The sequence below is a fragment of the Phodopus roborovskii genome, unplaced genomic scaffold (genome assembly GCF_943737965.1).
Source record: "Phodopus roborovskii unplaced genomic scaffold, PHOROB, whole genome shotgun sequence".
Taxonomy (NCBI): domain Eukaryota; kingdom Metazoa; phylum Chordata; class Mammalia; order Rodentia; family Cricetidae; genus Phodopus; species Phodopus roborovskii.
Genome location: NW_026126790.1, coordinates 90,804 through 101,030, shown reverse-complemented (window position 1 = coordinate 101,030; position 10,227 = coordinate 90,804). Strand labels below are relative to the sequence as shown.

The window sequence follows — 10,227 nt, the reverse complement described above, 5'->3', positions numbered from 1 at the left end:
ACCATCATTGCATAGTGTCACTGTATGAGACACACCCTCCACATACAGGAATAGCTATTTATCATTTCACCTGGTGTTTGTATAACAGAATTTTGGAATACATCTGCCAGATGGACTCTTTGTAAAATTATGTACTACTGGAATCTCTAGTCACCAGAGTCTGGGATTGGGCTTAAAAATCTGCATGCTAATAGAAAGACTCTGTTTCTCAAAACTGGGTGACTCCAGAGGCTGTACAAGTATCAAAATGGCAGCTGCCCTTTCCAGAGTCCACGAGAGATGTGGAAGTCATTATGTTTACATGTAGCAGAGCAGGCCTCAGAAGAGCACGGTACCATTTCTTCACTCTTTCTCTACAGCCACACGGGTGTTGTGTGGAAAGGGTATGGACAGTACATTCTAGACGGTTTAATGGTAGCCATTTGGTAATGACCTCCCACATCTGTAATTACAGAATACAATGAACTCTGCTGGTATAAATGATAAGTGGGTGCACAGCATCCATCTGATAGAATGACAATTAAAAGGAGGGGGGAGAATATGGACACAATCAGATGGAAATGTCCAGAGGAGATTAACTTTCAATTTTGTCTGCAAAACAAGTAGGAAGCAGAATTTCTCAAATACCTAAAGGGAAAAAGATAGAAGAGGTGTCCATATATATAAACAGACTGCCAAGCATGTGCACATACTATGCACACCTGACTGTATGTGTTTTTGTGAAATAAATATAGCCTGAAATCTTTCTAATATTTATGATTACTCTATGCACTCATGTGTACCACCATGTGCATATGAATGCTAAAGGTGAACTTGTGAAGTCAGTTTTCATTCCCTGTTTAGATGTGCCTATTCTTGTGAAGTCAGCTATAGGTTCAAAGGTAGGTTCAAAGGTTGGAATTGAAGGAGGTTCATATCAAAAGAGCAGAAGGTTGCAAAGTATGTATAGCCTACTAAAGAGAATGGGGAAATCCCTTAGAGTGGAAAAATAAAAGAGTTTTTAATACGAGATTGATCCAATCTCAGATGTGTTTTAGGAATGCATGATATATGGAGGTTGGAGTAGGAGAAGGCAACTTCAAAGCAATAGAAGGATCATAAGGGTTTATTATCCGGGGGTAATATACCAAAAATTCAAGTTCTGGTGCTCATTCTAGATTCATTAGGTCTGGAGGAGGGTTCAAGAGTCTGGAGTTTTCTGTCAGCATTTGCAGGTCATTCTAAACTCCACAGATTATAACTGAAGTAACATTAAAAACAAACGACATCCCAACATCAACACTTCTCCATGTCTCCTTGGCTAGTTTTCTCATGTAGCTCCCAATTAGCTCATTTCCAAGAAACATTCATAGACATCTCTGAGCAACAGTGACCACTGACAGCTGACAGTTTCCTGAGAGTACAAGGATAGAAGATCTTTCTCGATATAAGTAAAGACCTGACTATTTTGAGAGAGCCAAACATGGGAGTTGCTTCCACATCTCTTGTGATATTGGAAACTTAGAAATTCTGTTCCCATATACATAGCCAAAGTTGTAGTGATGTACTTAACCAACATTAGCTGCAGTGCTGAATTCTAGGACTCCCATCTCCCAACATCAGCATCTCTGAAAGAAAGTTTGCAGAAACTGAAAGCTGGTCTGTATAGGTAGTAACGCATCAAGGGAAACTTGTTTAGTGTGTGATCATAACCTAACTAACATACTTGCCTTATTCCACTGAAAAAGCCACAGAAACCTACTTACAAATCACCTCTGTGAATACAAGTTACTGTGGAAGGACAGAAGCTCAGTGAGGCAGAGGAACATGATCCCAGCCAGATCTACCTACAGGAGAAGAACCCCATCCCATCTTTGCAGTACCTTCCTTTCATCATATCACATCTCAGAAGCAGATTCTGTTTAGATGCATGTAACTTAAGGAGACTGTCCACTGGAGCATTCCCTGACTACTTGCACACTCTTCAGAATGTCACACTCTGAAATGAAACTCGTCTCACCATCAAGCGTTCTTATTTGTGAACCGGGCTGTTGTAGCAATTTAGTTTCCTGAAATATTACTGCCTTAACAACTATTAGATTTTTCAGTGCACTGAGGGAAAAATGACATTAGACCCCACATCGTGTGAAATTAATAATGTTTGAAATTTCAGTAATTGATATAGTTTCAATATATACTTATATATGTATACTTAAAACTGAGCTGTAAACAGAGAGAACAGTCTGGGAAGAGTTTAAAAGTTAAACAATACAGCAACACAAACAATGCTGTCTAAAAGGACATGTACTCAGCTCAGTTAGTAGAGTACTTACCTAACATGCAGGAAGCTCTAGGAATAATGCACACCCACCACCAGCCTACGAGATATAAATAGTGGCTCATTCCTGCAATACCAGAATTGGCGAAGTAGAGGCAGGAAGGCCCAAAGTTCCAGGAAGTCTTGAGTTATACAATAAGTTTGTGGCCAGTCTAGGCTACAAGAGCCCGTGTCACACAAATACCCAAAGAAAGAAATCCACTGCTTACTGTGTACCTTACCTACCAATGGGTAATGGACTGTTGAACTAGATTCAGCATGCTTTCAACCAACACTCAGTTGGGTCTTTGGGATTCTGCTCTAAGGGAGGAATGACAGTTTCTTGATACCTAAGAATATTTCAGGAGATGATGGCTCACCTGGAGTGGTATGGTACTTCTAAGATATAGTTCTAGTTCTAATTCAGGCACATAGTCTTTGGTCAGTCTACATCAGAGTTTTCTTTAATCACAAGAGTGGAGAGGCCTGACATGCCATGTGATCTATGGACAAGAGTGTAGCCAACAGAGAAAGTGCTCTAGTTAAATTGCCTTCAGCAATGTGAACTTTATCTTGTACCCATGTTTAATTTTCTAAATTACAGTGCCAACAGAACAAACAGATTGTGTATCCGTATGCCTGTGATTATGTCTACTTCTGATATATAACTCACTTTTAAAATTATACTTACCTCTTACTATGAATAAAGATAATTACCTTTACCTGAAGGGAGAGAAGTGGGGGTAGGGGTGGGTATTTTCTCAGGTTCTTGGAGAGCATCAGAAGGGCAGAGACTGCATCATCTGAAGCAGGACCGTTTCAGGGGTTCTTTACTATTAGCTGTATAAGTTGTTCACTAAAAAACTGTTTATCATTTATCTTTGGTCTAATGAACTCATTAATAACCCACATTCACATGGAGGTAGAAAAAATAAGTTATTCCAATGGTTTGAAATTAAAATCCTATTGAAGAATGTAGTTATTGAATTAGTAGGAAAACTAACTCCTTATGACTGGACAGATCATTTCAAAAAAAAAAAGCTGAGAACTGATCTCTGTTAGATTACAGCACACTGACTTAGCCCTGACAGGGAGGTGGGGGAAGTAAACACAGCAAAGTCACAGCACAGAACTACACAGATGTGTTTGTCATTATGGATTTAATCACAAGAAAGCAACTTCTCTGTCCTGGGGTCATCTGCTGAATATTATTCTCATCCAACTTCTCCTTTTTAGTTGTCCCTCAACTCACTTGGAAGGACCACAAATTAAAGGGCAGCCATGTATGTGAACACCAGACACATGAGTGGTTAAGGGAAAAAACCCTAGTTGCCACTTGGTTAATTTCTGGTTGTTTTAAATTTGTTTTCTTTCACAACACATGGAAAGCAAATCTCTCTCATGTGGCAGTCTGAATTTCTTCATCTCACTGACAAAATGACCCTCCTCAGTGGTCACTCATGAAAAGAGTATAACTTCATTCTATTCATGCAAGACATGCAACTAACATTAACCAAAAAAAACTTCAAATATTTTGATCCCGACATTGAGGCTTTTTTTCCAAACTAGTTAGAATATGGTTATATTGACATCCACCCTCCATTACAGGCCCTTACTATTTATATTATGGTTGGTAAGAAATCCAGATATTGAGTATAGCTAAATGTCTATGTAGGGAATTTACCATCCCAGAGAGTGCAAAAAGGAAAAGAATATCATCCCTAGATAGTAAAGTAATAAAACATAGCTGTGAGTGTAGCTCATGTTAAAACACACATGGTTCTTGATCCTTTCTGTAGCGCGCACACACACACACACACACACACACACACACACACGGCCAAACAGACAAGTAAAATAGGAAAAATAATTCTATTGTTCCTTCATTTCACTTAAATTTGTTCATTTGACTGATAAAATAAAAATAATAAATCAAATTCTTATGATCTGATTCATTAGGCCTTGAGATAGCCTTGTGGGTAAAGATGCTTGCTGTCAAAGCTAAAGGCCTAAGTTAAGTCTTCTAGACTTACACAATTCAAAATTAGTAGGGAACAATTCAAATCCTAATTTGGCCTCTGACCATATGTTTACAATGGCAAGGGTTCATCTGCCCACACAGACACTGACAAATAAATAATTAAAATTGTAGAAAGAGTTCACTTAATTCTTCAAGACAATATCTAAACATTTGCTGTGCTCGCAAGTTTTGTATATCAGTGAAAGAATTCCAAAGGTGGAGTGTTCCTAGGACTCAGGAGACCATCTAAAAAGAAGAGGATCTTCTTGTGTTTATGTGAACATTGACGTCACATTTGAGAAGTGTTTGTTAAATAAGAGACACTATTGTGAAGCAATTTGCAAATATTACGCCCCCTCTACACAATAATCCTGAAGCACACACCAAGGAAATAACAGAATTATGAAGAGTTTTGAAGAATTATTGGAGCTGGATTTGAAAAGTCATATGTGCTTCAATGTGTAGCTCTTGATGTTTGTGGAAACTGATTCAAATAAGATGTTCAAGTGAACACTGAGAAGTGAAAACAATAAAGAAGTTAGTAGTGCAATTCTTGGGATGGAGTAACAGATTGGAGATGGTAATTCAAAGCAGAAAATATGGAGGTCAACAGAGCTTGTATTTTAACGTAAATGAATACTCCCTCGGGGTAATACCAAAAAGTACTAATAAAGAATAACTTTTTGTGGTATATATCATCATGGCTCCATCTCCAAAGTAAAGGATTATAACAGCTATTGAAAATCTATTAAGAACCAATCAGGAGTGTGGCAGGCTTTTAATCCCAGCCTTTGAGGCTGGGGTATGCGGATCTCTATGAGTCCAAGACCTGCCTGTTGTATAAGAGCCGGTTCCCAGGCAGCCTCTGAAAAACCTGTTCCAAGAAACAAAAAAAAAAAAAAAAATTCTACTAAGAAAACTATGAAAATGAGTCATCAAGAATGAAACCAGATCCAAATTATAAAGGATCTCAGTCTGTTCTTCACTACCTTGCCAATATGCCATGTTGACATTTTCTGCTTAGTGTATTTGAACAGTGTCACTACTGGCCTACAGCACACATGCACTGGAGTTTCAGGCTTCTTCTCCATGTAAGAAAGCTTAGTTGGGGCCAAAACCCAACTCCAGTCAGCTCTGTCCTAAAACCACATGGCCCAAAGTGATAAACTAAATTTGGGCAAGTACAGGTGGTACCTAGTTTTGCAACTTGGTGTGGTTCAGTGAGCACAGCAAACACAGGTAGCTCCCAGAACTTCCTTGAGGGCAATTAATACTTATCAGTTGATCTTCTGTTCAATCACCCTGAAGGTAACAACTGGGGAAATGAACTGACACATCAGCTCTAACTTCCAATTTAGGGAAAAACAAACCAAATTTCTGATGCTTAAAAACTTTAGATGGTCTGTTTTATTTGTTTGTTTGTTTTTGTTTTCTTTTCCAACATACTTTGCCAAGTTCCTACATAGTTTTCTTGGAGGAAATTCAAAGCAGTCATTACTTGGAAGCACATGGAGCAATGAAATGTGATCTGACACTGAAAAATAAAAAGACATTTCAGAGCAGTGACTCTCAGGTCCTACATTTGAGATACACAAAAGCATCAGCTTATTTCATGAGGCCTACAAATAGGATGCTAAATAGGGCAGTGCTGAGCAGAATGTCTCCATCTCCAGGAATTAGTACACACACACACACACACACACACACACACACCCACACACACACCCACCCACCCACCCACCTACCTACCTGCTATTAATTCCGAGTCAAGAAAGGATATTTCTTAGGAGTCAAGTGGTATAACTGGGCTGATCACAGTGAGTTCGAAGTGTGAATGCGTCATCGTCTCTTATGTCAGAGGCCGTTTTCTGACACTGATTATGACGGAGGACGACATCTCTGCGTAGGAGCGTTTCCCCCTAGCTACTACAGTGTGGCTTTTGGACTGGAGAGGATAGGACAGAGCGTGATAGTAGCTGTAACTTGGGGGCTGAGCTTTCACTCTGGGGCTGTGCCAGCCCTCGGAGTGTAGGGCTGTAGCCCCAAAGTTGGTGCTTCAGCTTTTAGTGTTCCATAGGGGAGTGTTTTTTTTTGTTTGTTTGTTTTTTTTTTTTGTTTGTTTGTTTTTTTGACTTGATAGGACAGAGTGCGATAGTAGCTGGGGATAGGGGGCTGAGCTTTCACTCCGGGGCTGTGCCGCAGGCCTCGGAGTGTAGGCCTGCAGCCCCACACTGGGTGCTTTAGGTTTTCTTGCTCCAGCTCTCCAGGACTCTGGTGCTGGAGGTCTGAGTGCCAGCGTTGACGCGTCAACTGAGATAAGGAGGTGGAGAGGGCAGTGGTGCCAGCCGGCCCCAGAAGCCTTCCCTTTCCCAGTGTCCCACTGACTGTGCTCTGCTCTGCTGCTGTCCATCTGTCCAGCTGCAAGGCCCCCCCATGGTGGGCACAGGGATGGCGGTGCCTCGTACTGCCACCGTGGTGTGCCCATGGAGGATTTTTAAGCTGCTGCCAGTTCTAATTATCTTCATGTTCTGTGAATTTAAAGTAAGTAGTGCCATGCTCATGGTTCATTTGCCCATGAATAAAAATGCTCTATGGAGGTTCTAAATGAAATAAGGATTTTGGTCATTTTCATCATGTTGGCTGTTTGGGGAGAAAATACACAAAATTAATCCACAGTTGAAGTCTATTGCCTATAGAAGTACACATGCAAAATAGGGAAGGGAGTGATTGTTTTTCCTTGGGTTGCTGGCAAAGTCTTTAGACTGAGCAAATAAGTTTCAGTAGATGAGGTGTGAAAACAGCATACACAGGAGCTCACAGCATAAGTGAGCCAAGGGCCTGATGTGACATGATGCTTACTGTAGACCAGTGGGTCTCAAGGATTGCTGTGGGGTGTGAGATCCAGCACAGGCTCATCAGTGGTGAGACCCATAGAAAAATGTATAGATATTCCTGATAGTATGAGAATCAAATGTCAGGGGAAAAAAACACAGGAAGGAGAATTGATAGGGATAAGGATAGAGAAGTTGGTCCTAAATGGGGCAAGAAGAAATAAGAGCTAAAATGAGTGTGACTTTCTTGATTAGCTGCAGAGAGGGGTGGGATGTGTGAAGAATCTGGAATAGTCCCAAGTTCCTGGCTCTGTCAGCTAAGTTACTGAGATGGGCCTTATGGGAAGAGAAGCATATTGTAGATGAGAGATGATTTCAGATCACACACATCTCCCTCAGAATCCACAATCAGGGCCTAGGGAGATGACTCAGTGCGGAAAGGAAAGTGCTTGCCATGATCTGGAGTAGGAGCCCTTAAGGCAATGTAAACGCTGGGTGGAGGTATGAATAGAGGAATCCCAGGTTCACTGGTCATCAGTTTATCAGAGAATGTGTGAGCTCTAGATTCAGTGAGAGACTCTGCCTTAGAAAAATTGAGGTAGAGAAGGAAGACATTACAACAGCAGCCTCTGGCTTTTCACATAAAATACACAGGCACCTAGCAGTTACCAACACTTGTTTTTGATAAGGTTTGGGGTGAGGAACACGGAGGGATTTTGCAGACTTGGCTGGATTTTCTGTGGTTCAGTGGTCTGTGTGGATGTGTGTTGCATTTTGTAAGGGAACAATTCTCTCCCCTTCAGGATGGTGTTAGCTATGAGTCTTCTATTGGTGCTGTTTGTCAGATTGAGAAAAGTAGTCCTAGTTTGCAGTCTCCTGATGATTAGACGGTCGATTTTCTTACATGTTTTATTACTATCTGTTGAGATCTTCTTTTTTCTTCATTTCTTTTACTGTGGATTATGACATTGATTTTTTTTAACTGAGCATTACATTCCTTTCTGTGTATATATGGTGTGTGTGTGTGTGTGTGTGTGTGTGTGTGTGTGTGTGTGTAAATCCAAAGCCCCAAGAGTCGGTTTTTTCCTTCTACCACATTGGTGATGGGGGTCAAACACAGGTCCTGAGGATTGGTGGCAAAGTTTTTACCTGCTGAGCTATCTTCCTGGCCCAATAATATTTAAAATTTTTATTTAGATTTATTTATTATATATAGTGTGTTCTGTCTCCTTATATCCCTGCAGGGCAGAAGAGGGCACCTCATTGCAGATGGTTGTGAGCTACCATGTGGATGCTAGGACCTGAACTCAGAACCTCTTGACAACTAGCTAATGTTTTTAACCATTGTGAGATCTTTCCAGCCCCTGCCCCCACATATTTTTTTTTTTACAAAGTCTTTTATGACTATAAATTTTCCTGTTACACACTGAATTAGTTGTTTTGTGTAAGTTTTATGTTGCATTTTATTATTTTTATTATTTTTTTTTAAAAAAACCTTTTATGTACATGCTCTTGCATGTATGTCCATGCGTCACATGTTTGCTGTGCTTAAAGATGCCTTAACGGGTGACATATTTCCCTGGAAATGGAGTCATAGATAGTGGTGAGCCACCAAGTGGACCCTGGGAAACAAACATGGGTCATTTATCTATAAGAATGACAAATGCTCTTAACTGCTGAGCTCTCTCTCCAGCCCTTCCTGTTTTTTTGATAACTAATTTTAACCCGTTGTAATCAGAGAAGATGCTTCTTGACATGGGAATTTTTTAATTGAATTTTTACTATTTTAAACTATGTGTATGTGTGTGTATGAGCTTGTAGCTTCAGCTGCCCAAGGAAGCGGCAAGAGGGCATCAGATCTCACAGAGCTGGAGTCATGGGCAGGCACTTAGGGACTTCTTGACATGGATTGCTGCAAGAGCAGCAAATGTTTTCAGCTGCTGAGCCATTTCTCTGGGCTTGGCCATGTGGTTTGATTATTTAAAGAAACAAAACAAAAAACAAAGAAAACATTGAGGTGTGTTTTAGCTTAATGCCTGGATTTTTTTCTGAAGAATCTTCCATGTACATTTGAGAGTGAATGTATTTTCTGCTATTATTGCATAGTATTTTGCTAGTATGATAGTCTAACTTATTTGTTGTGTTTTTACCATGTTCTCTTTTCATGCTGACTCACTGAAAATGAGATCTAAAAATAACTAACTACTGTTGATGAACGGTTTGTTTTATCCTTACTTCAACAGATTTACTTCATTTTATTGTTCTCTTGCATAAAATCCTACATCTTAAAGACTGAGCTAGCCTTTTCCATCACATCTTTGTTTCTAGTAACAGTTTTAGTCTTAGTCTTTTTTATCTGCTATCAGAGGAGTCTACTTGTTTATGATCAGTTAGTATTGGGGCCTGGTGATAAAGACTAGAATAACCCACTGAGGGAAGATGGATTCAGGAAGAGGTAAAATATGCAATTAACTGCAGGCCTTACTCTGCGAGGTGTGGAAGAATATTTTAGAGGGTATGTGGAGGGCTTGGATATACATTCATAGTCTCTGGAGTGAGATAATGGAAATATTTGCCGTGCCTGAATATCTATTCTTGTGATCCTAGAAGCAAATCGTTATCATTGCCTTGCAACATGATATCACACTTGTTTGTATGTGGCTCAGGTGAGAAAGAGAGAGAGGACCAGGATAAAATATTTTCAACCCTTTTCTGAGCCCTTGTAAGGTCAGTCCTGTACCTTAAGGATCTAAAACACAAGGTTAAAGGAACTCTCCATGAAACCCAGAGCAGAGGCTGTGCACCTACACTTTGGATCCTTTCTGGAGTCACAGATGTAAAAAGGAAAATAAAGATACAGGGAATAAAAAAAGAGGATACTATTGCATGTATTTTTTTTTTTTGGTAGAAGTAAAAGGTCCTTGTCATGTACTAGCATAAAACAGGTTTTATAGATAGTAATTATCTAAGGATTTGTTGTTCATTTTGTCAGACCCCAAGGAGAAGACAGCTGAGGAGTTTCTAGATGGTGTATGTTGATGCCTGGAAAGAGTCAAGCCCATCATTTCTAGGGTTGTTTT

The 10,227-nt window shown here is 40.0% G+C and overlaps 1 non-coding gene across 1 annotated transcript; it reads left to right on the top strand.

Annotated features, from left to right (window-relative positions):
- The first annotated feature begins 9,861 nt into the window (after positions 1-9,861).
- Positions 9,862-9,983, top strand: LOC127214596 (small nucleolar RNA SNORA26). Its single transcript, XR_007833875.1, has one exon. It is a non-coding gene; the product is annotated as a small nucleolar RNA SNORA26 (small nucleolar RNA).
- Positions 9,984-10,227: the final 244 nt, after the last annotated feature.